The sequence below is a fragment of the Nicotiana sylvestris genome, chromosome 6, assembly GCF_000393655.2.
Source record: "Nicotiana sylvestris chromosome 6, ASM39365v2, whole genome shotgun sequence".
NCBI lineage: Eukaryota > Viridiplantae > Streptophyta > Magnoliopsida > Solanales > Solanaceae > Nicotiana > Nicotiana sylvestris.
Genome location: NC_091062.1, coordinates 1,476,879 through 1,498,346, shown reverse-complemented (window position 1 = coordinate 1,498,346; position 21,468 = coordinate 1,476,879). Strand labels below are relative to the sequence as shown.

The 21,468-nt window shown below is 40.4% G+C and overlaps 1 long non-coding RNA gene across 1 annotated transcript; it reads left to right on the top strand.

Annotated features, from left to right (window-relative positions):
- Positions 1-4,836: 4,836 nt before the first annotated feature.
- On the top strand, positions 4,837-19,909 carry LOC104245325 (uncharacterized). Its single transcript, XR_715698.2, has 4 exons — positions 4,837-5,319; positions 5,427-10,243; positions 10,520-19,184; positions 19,476-19,909. It is a non-coding gene; the product is annotated as an uncharacterized lncRNA (long non-coding RNA).
- The last annotated feature ends 1,559 nt before the right edge of the window (positions 19,910-21,468 follow it).

The following is a 21,468-nucleotide window of genomic DNA, read 5'->3' as shown; positions in this document are numbered from 1 at the left end:
CCGGGAAGAAAGATCTCGTCGCCGTGCAATTTCCGGCGACTTAGAAGGCTGCCCGTAATCACATCAATTTCTGTTGGTGTATGCAAAAAACTAACATCACCACAAGACTCCTCAGGCTCCGGCGACCAAACCACAGTAAACCCCACCAAACCCCACCAAACCCCACCGGAAAACTCCCTTACACGCGCCCTCACGCGCCAGAACGTCTCGGCGAGATCCGACATACGCGCCCCACGCGCCGGCGCCTGAACACTGTTTCGACCATTTTTTGAAAATCCTCCAGTTGGACAGTCGGATCGCCTAGTAATTCCAAGTCTATCCATACCTTTTTCGTTTGATTCCGACCACTTTGAGTTTTTCCGGTGACTACACTGACTTTTTCCGGCAGCTACAGTAATTTTCCGGCAAAAACAGTGTTTCCTTCATCTGTTTCAGCGAGTTGTCAGTTAATTCTTTCTGTTATTTGGTGATAATCCAACGATGTCTTTGGGAGTCGATGCTTTCGGGTCTAAAAACCCGGGTTCTGGCAGTTCCGGTGTTATGATTACCTCAGAACCTTTAATGGGAGGTTCAGACTACTTAGCTTGGGCTTCGTCTATCGAGTTGTGGTGTAAAGGTCAAGGAGTTCAAGATCATTTAACAAAAAAGGCTAGCGAAGGTGATGAAAAGGCCAAAACAATTTGGGAGAAGGTCGATGCTCAGTTATGTAGTATCCTGTGGCGATCTATTGATTCCAAATTGATGCCCTTGTTCCGTCTATTCCAGACATGTTATTTAGTTTGGAAAAAGGCTCGTAATTTATACACTAATGATATATCTCGTTTCTATGATGTAATATCGCGAATGACAAGCTTGAAGAAACAGGAATTGGATATGTCTACTTGGGACAAGTACATGCAGTCATGGAAGAATTTGAGACGTTGATGCCAGTCTCTGCTAGTATTGAAAAGCAACAAGAGCAACGACAGAAGATGTTTCTAGTTCTTACATTCGCTGGACTCCCTAATGACCTTGATTCAGTACGTGACCAGATTTTGGCTAGTCCGACTGTCCCCACAATTGATGAATTATTCTCTCGATTACTTCGCCTTGCTGCAGCACCAAGTCACCCAGTGAGCTCATCACAGACACTTGACTCATCTGTCCTCGTATCCCAGTCAATGGACAATCGGGCATCTCAAACTATGGAGAATAGACGAGGAGGAGGTCGTTTTGGAAGATCTATACCCAAGTGCTCTTATTGTCATAAACTTGGATACACTCGTGACGTGTGCTATTCTTTACATGGTCGCCCACCCAAAAATGCTTATGTTGCTCAGATCGAGACTACAGGTAAACATGGATTTTCTTTATCTGAAGGGGAGTATAATGAGTTCTTTCAATATCGAGCAAGTAAACAGACATCTCCACAAGTAGCCTCCGTTGCTCAGACTGATACTTCTGTTGCTGGTAATTCTTTTGCTTGTGTTTCCCAATCTAGTACTCTTGAACAATGGGTTGTGGACTCAGCCGCTTCTGATCATATCTCTGGTAATAAGTCACTTTTGTCAAATATTGCATATTCACAGTCTCTTCCCATTGTTACTTTAGCCAATGGGTCTCAAACTAAAGCAAAAGATGTTGGACAAGCGAATCCCCTACCCTCCGTCAGTCTAGATTCCGTTCTTTATGTCCCTGACTGTCCTTTTAATCTTGCATCTGTTAGTCGTTTGACTCGTGGCCTCCATTGTGGTATATATTTTATTGATGATTCTTTTATTATGTAGGACCGCAGTACGGGACAGGCGATTGGAACAGGACTTGAATCAGAAGGCCTTTACTACCTTAATTCACTTAATTCCTCCAAAGCATGTCTAGTTACAGATCCTCCGGACCTAATTCACAGACGTTTAGGACATCCAAGTTTATCCAAGCTTCAGAAGATGGTGCCTAGTTTGTCTAGTTTATCTACATTAGAATGTGAGTCATGTCAGCTCGGGAAACATACCCGAGCCTCCTTTCCTCGTAGTATTGAGAGTCATGCAGAGTCTATTTTTTCTTTAGTTCATTCTGATATATGGGGTCCTAGTAGAGTCAATTCAACCTTGGGATATCGTTATTTTGTTAGTTTCATTGATGATCATTCAAGATGTACTTGGATTTTCTTAATGAAAGATCGTTCGGAGTTGTTTTCTATATTTCAGAATTTTTGTGCTGATATTAAAAATCAATTTGGTGTTTCCATTCGCACTTTTCGCAGTGATAATGCCTTAGAATATTTATCCTCTCAATTTTAGCAGTTTATGACTTCTCAAGGAATTATTCATCAGACTTCCTGTCCTTATATCCCTCAGCAAAATGGGGTTGCAGAGAGAAAAAATAGGCACATCATTGAGACTGCTCGCGCACTTCTCGTTGAATCTCTTGTTCCGTTGCGTTTTTGGGGCGATGCTGTTCTCACAGCTTGTTATTTGGTTAATCGGATGCCTTCATCTCCCCTCCAGAATCAGATTCCGTATGCAGTATTGTTTCCCAGTCACCCTTATACTCTGTTCCCCCTCGTGCTTTTGGGAGCACTTGTTTCGTTCATAACTTAGCCCATAGGAAAGATAAGTTAGCTCCCCGTGCTCTCAAGTGTGTCTTCCTTGGTTGTTCTCGTGTTTAGAAGGGATATCGTTGTTATTTCCTTTTCTGCGTAGGTACTTTATGTCCTCTGACGTCACATTTTTTGAGTCTAAACCTTTCTTTACCTCTTCTGACCATTCTGACCACCTCGATATATCTGAGGTCTTACCTATACCGACTTTAATGAGTTTACTATAGCTCCTCCTTCACCTTCCGCCATAGAAGTCTTACCCGAGTCTACTATAGCTCCTCCTTCACCTTCCGCTACAGAAGTCTTACCCATTCCTACCGTTGGAGAGTCTAGTGTGGCTCCTCCTAGACTCCCAGCCACAGGAACACCACTCTTGACATATCATCGCCGTCCGCACCCAGCATCAGGCCCAGCTGATTCACGTCCTGCACCTGACCCTGCTCCTACTGCGGACTTGTCTCTTCCTAGTACAGCGATTGCACTTCGGAAAGGTATACGGACCACCCTTAATCCTAATCTCCATTATGTTGGTTTAAGTTATCATCGTTTGTCATCACCCTATTATGCTTTTCTATCTTCTTTGTCCTCTGTTTCCATCCCTAAGTCTATAGGTGAAGCATTGTCTCATCCAGGATGGCGACATGCTATGATTAACGAGATGTCTGCTTTACATACGAGTGGTACTTGGGAGCTCGTCCCTCTTCCTTCAGGTAAATCGTTGGTTGTCGTTGGGTGTATGCAGTCAAGGTTGGTCCGGATGGTAAGGTTGATCGTCTTAAGGCTCATCTTGTTGCCAAGGGATATACTCAGATATTTGGGCTCGATTACAGTGATACCTTCTCTCCCGTGTCGAAGATAGCATCAGTCCGCCTTTTTCAATCCATGGCTGTTGTTCGCCATTGGCCCCTCTATCAGCTGGACATTAAGAATGCTTTTTTACACGATGACCTTGAGGATGAAGTTTATATGGAGCAACCACCTGGGTTTGTTGCTCAGAGGGAGTCTTGTGGCCTTGTATGTCGCTTGCGCCGGTCACTTTGGAGCCTGGTTTGGTAAGTTCAGCACAATTATCTAGGAATTTGGCATGATTTGAAGTGAAGCTGATCACTCTGTATTCTATCGGCATTCTGTTTTGAGTCTCTGGTGGTCTATGTTGACGACATTGTTATTACCGACAATGACCAGGATGGTATTACTAAATTGAAGCAACATCTCTTTCAACACTTTTAGACTAGACTAAGGATCTGGGCAAACTAAAGTATTTTCTGGGTATTGAGGTTGCTCAATCTAGCTCAGGTATTGTGATCTCACAACGAAAGTATGCCTTAGATATTCTTGAGGAGACAGGAATGACAGGTTGTAGACCTGTTGACACTCCGATGGATCCGAATTCTAAACTTCTGCCAGGACAGGAGGAGCCTCTTAGCGATTCTGCAAGATATAGGCGGTTGGTTGGTAAATTAAACCTTACAGTGACAAAACCTGACATTTCCTTTCCTGTGAGTGTTGTGAGTCAGTTTATAGATTCTCCGTGTGATAGTCATTGGGATGCAGTTGTTCGCATTCTTCGGTATATAAAATCAGCTCCAGGCAAAGGTTTATTGTTTGAGGATCGAGACAATGAGCAGATCGTTGGATACTTAGATGTTGATTGGGCAGAATCACCTTCTGATAGACGTTCTACTTCTGGATATTGTATCTTAGTAGGAGGAAATTTGGTATCTTGGAAGAGCAAGAAACAAAATGTGGTTGCCTGATCTAGTGCAGAAGCAGAATATCGAGCAATGGCTATGGCGACATGTGAGCTAATTTGGATCAAACAGTTACTCAAGGAGTTGAAATTTGGTGAGATTAGTCAGATGAGACTTGTGTGTGATATTCAAGCTGCTCTTCATATTGCGTCAAATCCAGTGTTCCATGAGAGAATTAAACACATTGAGATTGACTATCACTTTGTCAGAGAAAAGATACTCTCGGGAGATATTGCTACAAAGTTTGTGAAGTCGAATGATCAGCTTGCAGATATTTTCACCAAGTCTCTCACTGGTCCTCGTATTAACTACATATGTCTGTACATATGATTTATATGCACCAGCTTGAGGGGTAGTGTTAGAATAGTTATGTAACCCTAATCCCATATGTATTAGGAGTAAGATATGTTTTATATATATATATATATATATATATATATATATATATATATATATAGGGCTCATTGTATCACGTTTAACATAGGTGAATAATATCAATCATATTTTCTCCCGTGTATTCTCACAACCTTGTTTTGCAACTTTTTAGCTTGAGATCTTGTTAAATGCCCTGTTTGAGATTCCAAAGCTTCATCTTTGTCCTTGAATAGATTTGAGCTTCCTAGGATGCTATCATTCTGAACCTCAACTTCCAATGAATCACTGTGGACTTTCTAGGATTTGAACCCAGAACAGTAGCCTGGTGGTCCCGGGAAGGGTCGGACCCCAAGGGGTGTAGTGTGGGCAGCCTACCTACCCCTGAGTCGCTAATTTCACGGCTCGAACCGTGACCTATAGGTCACCCGGAGACAACTTTACTGTTGCTCCACTGCTCCCCTTCGATTCAAACCCAAAACCTCAGATGAAAATTCAGTTCCTTTTAGCTCAACAGAATGAGGGAATTGGAGAAAGTTGGGGAATGTTTTAGGGTGATTGACCATCTCCGGCATGCCTATGATTTCTTCTTTGCTCAAACCAACAGCTCGTTTTGCATAGGTATATGTGTGTATATGTATTGTGTGTCTGCTTCGATCTCTCTCTCTCTCTGACTACTGTCCTTTGCTCCGAACTCTCACCACTACTCATTTAATTATAAAGTACAGGTTGTTGCAGTCTACAGCAAAATGGAACTCCAGCCCAGTATGAAGAATGAGACCAACAGGGAGTTAAAGGAATTTCATGGAGGGTGGTTGCCCTCTCTGCGTGGCCTATAATTCTCCATCTACCAAAGCAACAACCCTCTTCAGAAGAAGAAATCAGGCAAATATTGTTGATAGCAGTGGTACTATCTCTTTTGAGCTTAAGACAATTTTTTGGTCCAAAACATCCCCCGATCTGAAGGTTCTGTTTGTTTGATGAGGACTTTTGAACTTGTGCTAAGGCCTACTAGAACTATGGAAAAGTTCCCATTTTTCGAAAGAGGCAGTGATGATATTGCTAGTCTATGCTGAAATTTGGGGCATGGAGAAAATCTGACCTGTATCTTGGCATGGCAAACCCGACTGGTTTGTGATTGTGGCTTCCTTCACATGCAACCGGTTCTTTGCAGCCATGGCGTGATCACCTTCTCTTTGCCCCATTTTATACATATCTGAGCCTCAAATTCCAAGCAGTCCATCAGGATGTTTCAGGACTCGAACCCAGGACCTCTTCGGGGTGGAAACCCATGTCATTTTCTTCTTAACATCATCTCAAAGTTGGAGGCATCGGAGAGAAATGGAGAAGAATTGGGGAAAAAGACCCCGCAAGTCTGCACTTCAAAAAATAACCCTCTATTTTCTTTTCTAGTTATTTTACCAAGAATATCCTGTTGGCATTCTTAAAACCATGTTATATATATCGAGAGAAATATGGTATATGTGTGTAAAAGATAGATCTTTTATAGATACCCAGATTGTCATTGTTGTTGTTGTTGCTACGGAATTTCTTCTGTTTCTCCTATTCGTGCTGCTATTTGGCTGTTTTATGAACCAAACAGCAAGAAATCATTGTAAGAACAGGGAGAATTTAATGATGTGATGATAATGTTACGTGGCGGCCCTTTGAGAAAAAGAATGAGACATCAGAGAGAGATGGGATTTTCTGTAAAGGGTGGTTGCCCCTCTCTGCTGTATCCATGAATTCTCCATTCATAAAATACCAACAACCTTTTCATGAGAAAAAAAGAAGGAAAAAGAAAAGAAAAGGGACTATAGGGGTGTTTGGATTGGCTTATAGCTCTTTTCTGCTGCTACAACAGCTGATTTGCACAAATAGCAATTTTTTGACCCCTTGTTTTTGGAACAAGGTAGAAATGACACACAAGGTAGCCACTTTTAATACTGGGCTATGATGATTTTCTTCTTTCTTTTTGGGCTATCACCTTCGCTAGCTTTGAGAAAATCTGACCCGTATCTTGGCGGGGCGACCCGGTATGGCATCATCTGCAAACCGGTGTCTGCAGCCATGGCGTGGTCCGTTTCTCTTTGCAGTTTCATAAAAAAGAAGAATCTGAGCCCTAAAAGTTTTATGACAACCATTTGATGGTCTTGAATGGATGGTCGTTCTCTGAACCGGAAAACATTGTTGGGTTCTTCAGTTTTTTCTTGAACACCCAATTATCAGATGCAGTTCTCCATCTAATTTTTAGCTAAAAAATGAGGCAATTGGAGAAATATGGTGATTTCAGGGTGATTGACCTTCTCCACATGCCAAGGATTTCTATGTTGCTCCAAAGGAATAGCCCTTTCTGAGTATGCATACATCTGTCTCTCTATTTGTTAATACTTGTTAATACTGTGCTCCTGCATGGTTGCCTTTTCAAGCAAAGCTGCAAAAAGACATAGAAAAGGAGGGTTATTTTCTTGACTACAGGCTTCCATTAGATTCTCTTATAATAGAGTGTTTTACTACACAAAAATGGAAGTTCAGCCCAGTAAGAAGAATGATGCCACCAGAGAGAAAAGGGAATTCTTGGAGGGTGGTTGCCCCCTCTGTTTGGCCTATGATTTCTTCATCAATAAAAAAACCAACAACCCTCTTCAGAAATACTAGTACATGTTTTCTGACCTCTCTGAGCTTAAGCCAGATATATATCCTCTAATCTTGGCATTTGTTTGTCAAAAATTGCTTGAAATTGTCCAAACGCCTACTACGGAAAAGTTCCAATCTCTCCAAAGAGGCAGTGATGATATTGCTAATCTGGGCTGATAAATCGGGGTTGAAGACAATCCGACCCGTATCTTGGTAGGGCAAACCGGTTCTATTGCAGCCATGGCGTGTTGTCGTCTTCTCTTTGCCCCATTTTACGCAGATCTGAGCCTCAACTTCCAACTAGTACATCTGGACTTCTCGGGACTCTAACCAAGATCTGGACTTTTGGGGACTCGAACCCAGCATCTCTCGTTTGGTGAAACCCAAACGAGAAAAGGATTTTCAAGCAAAGCAGCAAAAAGACATAGAAAAGGAGGGTTATTTTCTTGACTACAGGCTTCCATTAGATTCTCTTATTATAGAGTGTTTTACTACACAAAAATGGAAGTTCAGCCCAGTAAGAAGAATGATGCCACCAGAGAGAAAAGGGAATTCTTGGAGGGTGGTTGCCCCCTCTGTTTGGCCTATGATTTCTTCATCAATAAAAAACCAACAACCCTCTTCAGAAATACTAGTACATGTTTTCTGACCTCTCTGAGCTTAAGCCAGATATATATCCTCTAATCTTGGCATTTGTTTGTCAAAAATTGCTTGAAATTGTCCAAACGCCTACTACGGAAAAGTTCCAATCTCTCCAAAGAGGCAGTGATGATATTGCTAATCTGGGCTGATAAATCGGGGTTGAAGACAATCCGACCCGTATCTTGGTAGGGCAAACCAGTTCTATTGCAGCCATGGTGTGTTGTCGTCTTCTCTTTGCCCCATTTTACGCAGATCTGAGCCTCAACTTCCAACTAGTACATCTGGACTTCTAGGGACTCTAACCAAGATCTGGACTTTTGGGGACTCGAACCCAGCATCTCTCGATTGGTGAAACCCATTTGGGTTATTCAGTTTCTCTTGAAACCTTGTTGCTATTCACATCAAACTTCTAGCTAAAAGAATGAGGCAATTGGGGAAAAAAGGGATCATTTAGGGTGGTTGACCATCTCCGGCATGCCTATGATTTCTAGTTTAATTTAGTTCTGAAAAACAACTGTTGATTATGTGTGTGTTGGGGAGTGTGTTTTAGTTCTAAAAAACAACTGTTGTTGATTATGTGTGTGTGTGTTTAACCAAACGCCATACATTGAGGACTATTTTGATTATTTTCTCTGTGTTTTCTGTTATTGTTATGCTATGTTCCTCACAGGCTACAATCTATGGCAAAGCAACAGCAGAAACATTGAAAAGGAAAATGATGGAGCTGTGATGATTGATTGTTATTGATCATATGGAACCTGGCGTTGTAGTTTCAGGCCTGTATCTTGGCGGGGCGGCCCGTATTATAGGGTTTGCAGCCATGGCAGTGTCAAAGAACTCATTGCCTGAGATCAATTACTTATCGGAGCCTCAAGTCTTTCTGAAATGGCTGAATACATCGACGGCCCCTCAAACTTGCCGGAAATTTTCATTTCGACACCTGACTAAGGGTGGTTCATAGACCACCTGAACTCGTGCCAAACTGTGTCTATTAAACACACGCTGCTGAAGTTGTCCAAACAGGCTATTCTTGAAAAGTTAACATTTTCCAGAAGAGGCAGGAATGATATTGCTAATCTAGGCTGAGGCATGGAGAAAATCCACCCCGTATCTTGGCATGGCAAATCCCGATGGCTTGTGATTCGGGTTTCTCTTTCACATGCAACCAGTTCTTTTGCATGACATTGTAGCCTTCTCTTTGCCCCATTTCAAGCAGATCTGAGTCTCAACTTCCAATTGCTCTTTAGATAGGGTCCTAAAAGCGGCTATTTATGCACTTCCCCTATTTTACAGCGTTGGGAAAATCCGACCTGTATCTCGGGCAACCCGGTTTGACATCATTTGCTAGTCGGTGTCTGCAGTCATGGCATGTGTCGCTTTCTCTTTGCGTAGTTCATAGAACACCCATTTGATGTCTTGACTCTTAAATGGATGGCCGTTCTCTGGAACCGGAACACACTGTTGGGTTCTTCAGTTTTTCCTTGAACACCCCATTTCAGATGCTGCTCTCCTTAAAATTTCTAGCTAAAAAATGAGGCCATTGGAGAAAATGGGGATTTCCAGGGTGGTTGACCATCTCCAACATGCCAGTGAATTCTTTTTTGCTCTAATCAACAGCCCATTTTGCATATGTATGATTGTGTGTATATATGTGTATTGTATGTCTGTTTCTTTCTTTCTGTCTGTCTATCTATCTACGACTACTCTGCCTCTGCATGTCTGCTTTTTCAGGCGAAGCATAGAGGAGGGAGGATTAGTTTCTTAAGTGCAGACTTAAGGGGTCTCTTCGGTTAAATTCTCTCTTATAAATCAGAGAGTGTTTTACTTCACAAAATGGAGGTTCACCCCAGAACGAAGAATGAGGCCAATAGATAGAAAAAGGGAATTCTTCCGAGGGTGGTTGCCCCCTCTGCTTGGCCTATGATTTCTCCATTAACCAAACCAACAACCCTCTTCAAAAGTACAACTACTACTGTTTCTGATTTCTCTGAGGTAAAACCAAACATCCTCTGATCTTAGCGTTTGTTTATCAAAGATTGTTTGAATTGTCCAGATGTGTTTACTGTGGAAAAGTTTCAACTTTTCAAAAGAGGCAGTGATGATATTGCTAATACTGGGCTGATATTCGGGGGCATGGAGACAGTCTGACCCATACCTTGGCATGGTAAACCCGGATGGTTTGAGATTGAGGCCTTCTCTGTCGCATGCAACTGGTTCTTTTGCAGCCATGGCATTGTCGCCTTCTCTTTACCCCATTCTTTTGCAGGTCTGAGACTCAATCTTCAACTAGTTTTTGTGGACTTTTAGGACTTGAACCCAAGACCTCGTCGTGTGAAAACCCATGTTATTTTTTAAATATACATGTTTTCTATGCTGTTGCAGCTGCATCTTCTTCTTTTTCTTTTGTTGATTGCTGTGTTTATTAACCAAATAGCAAGAAATCAATGTAAGAAGAGGGAAAATTTATGGCTATGATGATAATTCCTTTTTTTTTTAGCAATTTAATTTACGCGTTGAAATGATAAGAGCTGTATCTTGGCAGGGTAACCCGGAGAGGGAGCATCAATGGCTGTTTTTGATAAACTCAATGCCCGAGTAAATTGAAATCTGAGCCTCGTTAAGTACATGATGCACATTATATTGTCTGTATATTACATATATAGATACACATGCAAACATATCATGAGAAAATGTCCAAAATGGTCCCTTATCTAGGCAGTGATGATCCTGAGTTATTAATTGAGCATTGAGAGACCCGACCCGTATCTTGGCAGGGCGATGACCCTGATACTTGTGATTTGTAAAAAATTGCATGCAACCGGGGGATATTTGCAGCCATGGCGTGTCAGGACTTTCTTTGTCTGGCATAAATACAGATCTGAGCCTCAGTTGTCACTTATATCTTACTTTGGGTGTATTTGATATGGAGGAAATTGTTTCAGTGAAGCAGCCCTCGAAGTGGCTACCATGGTGTCATTTCTACAAATAAGACCTTTCACATGAATAATTTTGGGAATTTGAAGCGGAAGGCGATACGGAAATGGCAAAAATCTCATTAGTTTAAGTCTGAGGCTGCTGGATTTAGAGAGTTTTGGTGAGTTATTTGAGTGGTTGCCCCTCTCTGTTATTCTTATCAGCCAGTGATCAGTCAAATGTTCCCCAATTTCCAACTAATATTTAGCAAATTAAGTTCACTTAGGCAGTGAAGATTTTCACTCTTTATTCATCAATTGGTTGAGCTTTGCTATATCTTGGCGTGGCAGCTTTTGGTTGGTCTTGTGAGATATGTGAGCTATTTTTGTTTCCGTGTCTCACAAAGGCTTCTCATTAAGCTTGCAGCCATGGCGGAGTTTAGCTTGTGCTTGAGAAGAGGAAAGTCTGAGCCTCCCAAGTATAACAACAAACCAAGTGAAATCCCACAAGTGTGGGGTTTGGGGGTTAGTGTGTATGTAGACCTTACCCCCATTTTGTAAAGGTAGAGAGGCAAGCAAAACTTGCTACTGAATATCAAAGCGAGGTTTCGATCATGTGACCTGTGGGTCGTGGGGCCACCACGCTTCTCAAGTATCTGCATGTTAAAGAATGAGGCTTTTTGTGGTGGAAGTCGAGAAAGATTGAGATTTTCTAAGGGTGGTTAGTCTCTTTCTCTGAAGTTCAGTATAGCCGATGAATTTTCCAGTACTTTTGTTACAAAGATAAAGATTAACAACCCTTTCATCAGCTAATACCAATTATGTTGTTGGTGATGATGACGACGACGATAGCCATGGTTATGGCAATAAGGGAAAATACATATTCTGCTTCCTAAACTTGTCCAGGAAAACCTGAATCCTTAACCCTGAACTTTGTGAATGAGGCTACGATGATGTTCTCCCGGAAGCTTGAAAATCAGATTTTTGAGCTGATTTGTTTCTTGGCTAGGCAAAGGCGGGAATTTGTGAGGTAGTTTCTTATGTGCTTCTCACAAAGGCGTCAGCTTTTGGCAGCCATGGTGGATTACCTCTTTGTTCTGATAGATTTTTAGGCAAATCTGAGCCTCTTTTCTGTTTGGAGTTTAGTTCTACAATGGGTGGTTCTTTCCTTTCGTTCTTTTTATGACCATGTTTTGTAATATTCGTATGAGATGAGTCTAAAAGGAGCAACATGGTCAGTCAGTGTTGCGCATAGCACGTGTGTTTGTTTTTCCTCCTCTTGAGCAATTGTACAGAAGAGGCAGTGATGATGATGTTTCACTTTTTGGGCTAGCTGAATCAGGGACTTGGACAACTTGACCCGTATCTTGGCCTGGCAAATCACTGGATGGTCGGCATTTGAGGTTCTCTCTTTTGCATGCAACCAGTGATTTTGCAGCCATGGCATGGTTGACTTCTTTTTGCCTGATATAAATGCAGTTCTGAGCCTCAAATTCTGGGAATCGAAATGGGTACTCTTGTTCTTTGAATCCATTAGAAGTCAAGGATACAGTGGTACGAGCCCATAGACCAGACCCTGTTCAAATTAAGGTTGTCATTTTTTTGATAAGGAAAAGTGATGGACCTATGGATCGTGGTATAAATTAAGGTTGTCATTGAGATCCATTAATGTCTGCTTCTAAATTTTAACTCAAGCTCCGGATCATAAGAATGAGGTATCAGAAAAGTTAAAACACCGAGGGTTTGGCGGAACACTTATTATAAGTTTAGCCCAGAAAGGAAGAATGAGATATCAGAGAGAGATGGGATTTTCTGTGAAGGGCGGTTGTCCCTCTCTGCTATGACCATGATTTCTCCATTCATGAAACCAACAACCCTTGAAGTAAAAAAAGAAACAAGCAAATAGCCACTTCCTCTGCTTCTGCTGCGATCACTACTGATTTACACAGATAGCCACCCTTATGGCCTTGTATTTAGAAGGCCACAACTGATTTGCACAAAGAGGATACGGATATATGCTGTGATGATTGCTTCTTTCTGAGCTACCTACTCTCAGCATTGAGAAAATCCGACCTGTATCTTGGCAGGGCAACCCAGTATGGCATCATTTGCAAACTGGTGTCTGCAGTCATGGCATGTGTCGCTTTCTCTAGGCATATTCATATACAAAAAAATCTGTGTCCCAAAATCTACGGCAACCTTTGATGGTCTTAAATGGATGGTCGTTTTCGGGAACTGGAAACCCACTTGGGTTCTTCAGTTTTTCTTTAACGCACCCCATTTCAGATGTGGTTCTCTATCAATTTCTTAGCTCAACGAATGAGGCAGTTGGAGAAAAATGGGGATTTTTCAGGGTGGTTGACCATCTCTGGCGTGCCTGTGATTTCTATTTTCTTTTAGCTCTAGCCAAGAGCTCTTTTTGTTTATGCATGTGTTTATGTAACCAACTTTAAGGATCATTTTGATCATTTTCCCTCTGTTTTCTGTAACTGTTACAGTCTGTTCCTCAGAGGCTGCGGCTGCGTTTCCATGGCAAAACAACAGCAAAAGCATACAACTTGAAATGGAAAAGGGAAAATAATGGGGCTTTGATGATAATTTTACTAAGCAAATGGCATCGGGCATTGTTGTTTCAGGCCCGTATCTTGGTGGGGCAATCCATATTATAAGGTTTGCAGCCATGGCAGTGTCAAATATCTCAGTGCCCGAGTTAAATCACAGATCTGAGCCTCAAAATCTTTCATCCAAATCATCTCTAATGAGCAAAATGAGATGAGAGTTAGCCCAGAAAGAAGAATGAGGCCAACAGAGAGAAAAGGATTTCTTGGAGGGTGGTTGCGCTCTCTGTTTGGCCTATGATTTCTGCATAAACCAAACCAACAACCCTCTTCTTTTTTTTTTTTTTTTTCCAATTGGTATATTTAGGGGTGTTCATGGTTCGGTTTAGTTGACCAAAAGAGAAGGAAAATATCAGTTGCCATTGATGTGATGCTGATAGCAATAGTATTCTCTCCGTTCATTTATGTGTCCTGAAACTGTCCACAAATTGCTATGCCAAAGTTTTCATCTTTCCGAAGAGGCAGTGATGAGATTGCTAAGCTGGTTATTATTCGAGAAATGGAGAAAACCCGAATCTTGGCGGGGCAAACTCGGATCATGCTACTGGTTCATTTTGCAGCCATGGCGTTGTCGTCTTCTCTTTCCCCCATTTTACACATATCTGAGCCTCAATTTCCAGTCTTTAAATAGGGGTCCTGAAAACGGCTATCTGTGCACTTCCCCCACTTTACTGTGCTGAGAAAATCTGACTGGTATCTTGGCAGGGCGACCTGGTATGGCATCATTTGCACACCGGTATCTGCAGCCATGACGTGTGTTGCTGTCTCTTTGCTTGTTCATAGAAAAGCAAAATCTGGGCCCTAAAACTTTTAGGGCAACCATTTGATGATCTTGAATTGGACGGCCGTTCTCTGGAACTGAAAAACCAAATTGGGTTCTTCATTTTTTCATGAACATCCCATTTCAGATACAGTTCTCCGTCAAAATTTTAGCTAATAAATGAGGCAATCGGAGAAAAAATTGGATTTTTTCAGGGTGGTTGACCATCTCCAGCATGCCTATGATTTCTTTTTTGTGGCTATAATCAACAGCCCTTTTTGCATATCTATGATGTGTGTGTGTATATATATACATGTATTGTATGTCTCTTCTGTCTCTCTATCTATCTGCGACTACTCTGCTCTTGTGTGGCTGCGTTCTTAAGGCAAATCAGCACAAAGGTGTTTGCCCCTCTTTGCTATGTCCCGTGATTTCTCCATTCATAAAACCAACAGCCCTTTGAGAAAAAAAGAACAAGAAAAGGAATATGATAAACCATTCCAACGACACCCCTTGAGTATTTACTTCTCTAAAAAGGGCTTTGCTCTTCTTTTCTCTGCTTCTGCTGATTTACACAAATATCCACTTTTATGGGTTTGTATTTGAAATCCACGACTGATGCTGATCTTCATAGATCCAGAAAATTTCACCTTATGTCCCTTTTGAGAGCAGGTGTTTAATAATGATCATATATGTGCAAATCTCCCTCACAGATCACCTGAAGTGGGCTATGATGATTGCTTCTTTCTGGGAGTCTTTTGCACAGCAGTGAGAATTGGCCCGGAAGGAAGAATGAGTCCAACAGAGAGAAAATGGATTTCTTCGAGGGTGGTTGCCCTCTCTGGCTGGCCTATGATTTCCCCACCAACCAAACCAACAACCCTCTTCCTTTTTTTTCTTTTCCCAGTTGGTATATTTGTGAAATTACATAGCTTTTTAAGCAAAAGCGAGAATTTTGAGGCTGTGATGATACTGTCTTCTCTTCTTTCATGAGCTAATCAATTGGTCAAGAGAAGTAAAGGGACTCGTATCTTGGCTGGGCAAACCGGATGACAAGTGATCTTTGTGTCATGCAACCGGTGTTTGCAGTCATGGCGATGTCTTCATTCTCTTGTCTTATCAACAGATCTGAGCCTCCATTTTACTCTTATAGCTTGTTTGGATGGTTGTTACCCAGTGTATTGTATTGTTATTTTAAAAGGGCGTCTTTGGTATGATGGAAAACATCAGTATTTGGTTACTGATGTACAACTCTGAGAAGAAGAAAGTTCAGAATCAGGTGAGAGCCGAGAATTTTCCTAAAAAAAAGTTGGCCCGGAAAGAGAAATGAGACTAACAGAGTGAAGGGATTTTCTGTTAAGGGTGGTTGCCCTTCTCTGTTATGACAATGATTTTCTGTAGCTACCAAACCAACAGGCCCTGTTCATGAAATGCAGAGAAACATCATATGCTTTTTCAGTGTACAGCTTAAGCCATGGACCTCTGTGTATGTGTGTTTCTTTTTCCTCCTTCGGAATAATTTTACAAAAGAGGCAGTGATGATAATATTCTTTCACTTTCTGGGCTAAACAAATTGGACATGGTGGACAATCCGTATCTTGGCCTGGCAATTCCCTTGTTGTGCATGCAACTGGTATTTTGCAGCCATGGCGTAGTTGCGTTCACTTTGTCCGTGCAAAATGCAGTATCTGAGCCTCAAATTTCTGAAATGCAGTATCTGAGCCTCAATACCCTTGTTGTTTTTGTTGTTGTTGCTTTGAGTCGAGGGTCTATCGAAAACAGCCTCTCTACCGCCACCTGGTAGGGGTAAGGTGTGTGTACACACTACCCTCCCCAAACTCCACTTGTGGGATTCCACTGGGTTTGTTGTTGTTGTTGGTATATTTGTGAAATTTTCCCATAAAAGAAGGCAAATATCTGTGCCATTGATGCAATGCTGATAGCAGCAGTAGTAGTACTCCCTCTGTTCCAATTTATGTGCCTTGAAACTGTCCAAATTGCTATGGAAAAGTTTCTGTCTTTCCAGAGAGGCAGTTTTGATATATTTGCTAATCTGGGCTGAAATTTGGGGCATGGAGAAAAACAGACTTGTATCTTGGCGGGGCAAACCCGGATCAGGCAACTGGTTTTGCAGCCATGGCGTTGTCATCTTCTCTTTGCCCCCATTTTACACATATCTGAGCCTGAACTGCGATGAGTCATTGTGGAATTTGCAGGATTTGAACCAAATGGGAAACCATTTCAGTTTAGCTCAAAAAAAAATGAGGCAACAGAGAAAAATGAGGATGTCTAAGGGTGGTTGACCATCTCCGATATGCCAATGATTTCTCCTTTGCTCTAACCAACAGTCCTTTTAGAGTATGTACGTCGGCGAAGTGCACATATAACGGTTTTAGGACTCCTATTTGAAGAAAGACGAAAAGTGATAGCATCTTACAGTCTACAGATTAATGAGGCTCAGCCCAGTATGAAGAACGAGGCCAACAGGGAGAAAAGGGAATTCCTTGGAGGGTGGTTGCCCCCTGGTTTGGCCTATGATTTCTCCATCAACCAAACCAACAACCCTCTGCAAATGTGATGCTGATAACAGTAGTACTATTCAATGTTCTGATATTTCTGAGCTAGCTTAGACCAAATGTTTTTGGTCCAAAACATCCACAGATCTGAAATTTCCACTTGTTTTTTTTGAAATTCTCCAAACAGGCTCTTATTGAAAAGTTCCCGTTTTTGGAAAGAGGCAGTGATGATATTGATTGTCTGGTCCGATATTCGGCGCATATTGATAATACAACCTTGGGCTGTTTTATGAACCAAACAGCAAGAGATCAATGTAAGGACAGGGAGAATTTATGCTGTGATTGTAATGCCGTTTTCTTTTTTGAGCAATTTGGGTTAGGCGTTGAGATGATAACAGCCATATCTTGGCGGGGTAACGTGGGAAGGTTGCAGCAATGGCGGTTTCTGATTAAACCCACTACCTGATTCAATTGAAATCTGAGCCTCTTATGTACATGATGCTCATGTATATTGTCTGTATACTACATACCTATATACATATATGTGTATATATATATACATATACATACATACATACATATATACATATACATACATACATATATGTGTATATACATATACATACATACATATATGTGTATATACATATATATATATATTTACATATCATGAGAAAATGTCCAAAATGGTCCCTTATCGAGGCAGTGATGATCTTTCAATCTATCCTTCTGAGCTAGTAATTGGGCATCGAGAGTAACCGGCATGTAGCTTGGCTGGGCAATGACCCAGATGCATGTATTTTCTTACATGCAACTGGGGGTATTGCAGCCATGGCGTGGCTGGACTTTCTTTGCGTGAACATGAATAAGATCTGAGCCTCAATTGTCCCTTATATTTGACTCTGGCTGTATTTGACATGGAGGAAACTGTTTCAGCAAATAGATGAAGCAAAAGATGAAACAAAAATGGCAAAAGTTTCATTAATTTATGTCTGAGGCTGCTGGATTGAGAGAGTTGCGGAGAGTTTTGTGAGTGGTTGCCCCTCTGTCATTCTTAGCAGCCAATGATCCACTCAAAATTTCCCAATTTCAAACCACTCTTTAGCAAAATAAGTTCACTTAGGCAGTGAAGATTTTCATTCTTTACTCATCAGATGGTTGAGCTGAGCTTTGCTATATCTTGGGGGGGCATCTCTTTGGTGGTCTTGTGGATATTGAAGCTATTTTTTGTTTCTGTGTCTTGCAAAGGCTTGTTAAGCTGGCAGCCACGGCGGGGTTTAGCTTATGTCTGAGAAAAGGTCAATCTGAGCCTCCCAAATATCTTTTTGTGTTCAAAGAACGAGGATTTTTATGGAACTCGGAGGAAGGTTGAGATTTTTTAAGGGTGGGTACTCTGTTTCTCTGAAGTTCAATTTAGCTAATGAATTTTCCTGTAGTTTTGTTATAAAGAGAAAGTTTAACAGTCCTTCAAGAGAAAATACATATTTTGCCCCGCTAAACTTGTCCGGGAAAACTCAGAATCCTAAACCCTAAACTTTGTGAATGAGGCTGTGATGATATTCTCCAGGAAGCTTTAAGACCAGATTGGCTGAGCAAAGGCATGGGAATTTCTGAGGTTGGTTCTTTATGTGCTCTCTCAGAAAGGCATCTGCCTTTTTCAGCCATGGTGGATTAGCCCTTTTTTCTGATAGATCTTTATGCAAATCTGAGCTTTTTTCTTTCATTCTTTGTACGTTCATGTTCTTTCTTCTGCATAATATCAGGAAGAATCCTCATTTCAAAAGATATGAAACAAGTCGAAAGAGAAAGGAAGTGAATATTAAGGATTCATACTGTCTTTAACCAGTTTGATATTGAAGCTAGTTGTTGCTGCAGTTATCTACGCTATATTCAAACTTTCATGCCTTTGTTTCAATCTTGAATACTTGAAGTTTCAGAGGCAGTGAAGATTATATACAATTGAAAATGAAAAGTGAAGAAGATTAGAGTTGATTCTTGGCCTGGCTTGGTGAGTCCAATCGGAAGGTCTTTCTTATAAGGCAACCGTAGATTGTGCAGCCATGGCAGTGTTAGCTCTGTTCTTTTTTCCTTTTCTTTTTTTGATTAAATAGGCGAAAATCTGAGCCTCATTCTTAATGTAGTTTATTTACAATTTTTTTACTAGTCTTTCTGGAAATAGATTTAGATTACCTTCATTGTGGAACCACGGAAATCAACAGCTCCGGCTTCCAACTCTAAATCCTAAAGGGAAATGGAGTTTCTGCGTTGAGTACAAGCATTTGTTTTATTGCCAGTTCTAGTGGCTTTCATTGATCTGAATGAGGATCTTGAGTTTTCTCCTTCGGACTTAAAATTCGGTCTTGATTGGGTTGATGGTAATTGGATCTGCCCGCATGAAAAGGTAATAAATTTTACCTTCTCCAATTTGGTAATAAATTTTACCTTCTCCAATTTGCTTGTGTTTTTATTTAAGGTCAATTTGGCCAAAACTTTTTGAACTACATCTTGGAATATCTTCAAACTGAATAATATTGCAGTACTACTTTATGATTAATACGTCTATGTTGTGCTGAAATTTTGGTTCACGTATTCTATAATTGAACTGCTATCGCAAAGCATGTTACAGAGTAAATTTGTGCAGCTATTGATATCATTAATCAGTACTCTTGAATACCAACTAATTCAATTATAGATGGAATGGCAGTTTATAGGCATCCAGAAGGAAAACCAGCTTATACTGCATCCTGATGGGAGTCGCACGTCATGTCGCATTTGCCTCAGCTTGACTACTTGCATGAGGCCTCGAAGATGCAATTCTCTGATTCTTAGCTACTGAAGTTCAGAGCTATTGCTTTCTTTTTGAATCTTATTTGCTATCAATTGCACCATGATCTTTCTTTTAATCACCCAATAGTGTTGATTAACAACAACAACAACAACGACCCAGTATAATCCCACAAGTGAGGTCTGGGGAGGGTAATATGTACGCAGACCTTACCCCTACCCCGAAGGGCAGAGAGGCTGTTTCCAGGAGACATAGTGTTGATTAACATGAATGATATATCTGTTGACATATCCACTGGGTGATGATCATCAAATCAATCATGTCATTTGAATTAGTTGTAATAGGAGTGTATTATACAGCAAATTTTATTTGCATTTGCATCTGCGTCGACTGATAAATTGTATGAAAATTTTTTGAAGCTCAAAACTCTATTAGTTCTCATGATTTCATAGTACAAATCTAAGTTCGTTTTGTGCTAGCCTATATATTTGATTGCTGAAGTTAAATGGTTATCTGTTGTGTTTAACAATGATCTTTCCTCCTATCAGAAGGTATTTCTTATAAGGCGCAACCAATGATGGCAACCATGGCAGTGTCAATTTTCCTTCTTTTTTTTTTTTAAGGAAAAAAATAAATAAATTAAGTAGGCGAAAATCCGAGCCTCATCTTCAACTTGTTTTTTTTTTTTACTTTTTTTGGGTCTAGTTTTTCTGGAAATAATTTTAGATTAGAAATATTTGAAATTAAGCTATACATGTTTCATCAGAAAGATTTTGGAGCTAGGAATAATTTTGCTGATGTTACTCTGAATGTTAAAATGACTATCAATCAAAAAGCATTTTGTGAAAACTAATTTGGTAAAATAATTTGCTCAAAGCTAATGGTAGAGGCCATCTAAAAAATAGAGTTTTTTACATTGTAGGTCACTAATAAAACTGTATTAGTATTAATATTACTATTTTTGGTTTATTTCAATAACAGCAGATTTTGTAGCAAATGTAGCATATTCAAACAAGTACCATTTTCCTTTAATAGTATGTAACTTACGTAATCAGGGGCGGAGCTAGAGCTTCGTACGGGTTCAGCCGAACCCAGTAGCTTTGGTCCAAACTCTATATTTGCCCTGGAAATTTCATTGAATATACATAAATTATTTATTTAGAACCCAGTAAATTAGAAAGAATAAAATTACGAACCCGTCAGCTTCAAATCCCGGCTTCGCCACTATACGTAATACTATAGAAGAAATTAACTCAATGAATCAACTACAGCTCAATTTCAATCTTGTTATGGTCTGATAGGTTATTTAAATTTGTTTCACTTTAACTGAGTCTATATTATTAAGACAAATTTTAAATTAAAAATTAACTTGAAGAAATATTTTCATTTCGTGATTCGAGGCTCTTCTTATACTTCTCGTTCATATCCTCACAGGTGTGGACTATTAGTCAATACAATTGTAATAAAGATTTTGGGAGATCATATTTCAAATTGCAACATAAGCCAAAAGAATAAGTGGAGTAATTTATCAGTCTAAGTTTATGGACAAAGTTATTCAGTATCAGTGGTGGGCGATAGCTGCGAGTTTACGAGCAACTGAATGAACGAGCAATGTTCTTAAAAGAAAATGAATAATCAAGATATGCATGAATTAGACGGTAATTACAGCTAAACATCTTAAAATATTAATCGACAATTTAACGTATATTATACGCAACATACTATTAAAATTTATTGAATAATATAAAATAATTTCTAAATTAATTATTTTACATATAACGTAAATCATTAGAGGTGGAATGATATAGTAAATATCTTTTACATTGTTGTAAATCTTAAACTCTGACCGCGTGCCTGTTGAAGAATGAGTCGGCGACTCATAGGCAGTGGCTTGGTTAAG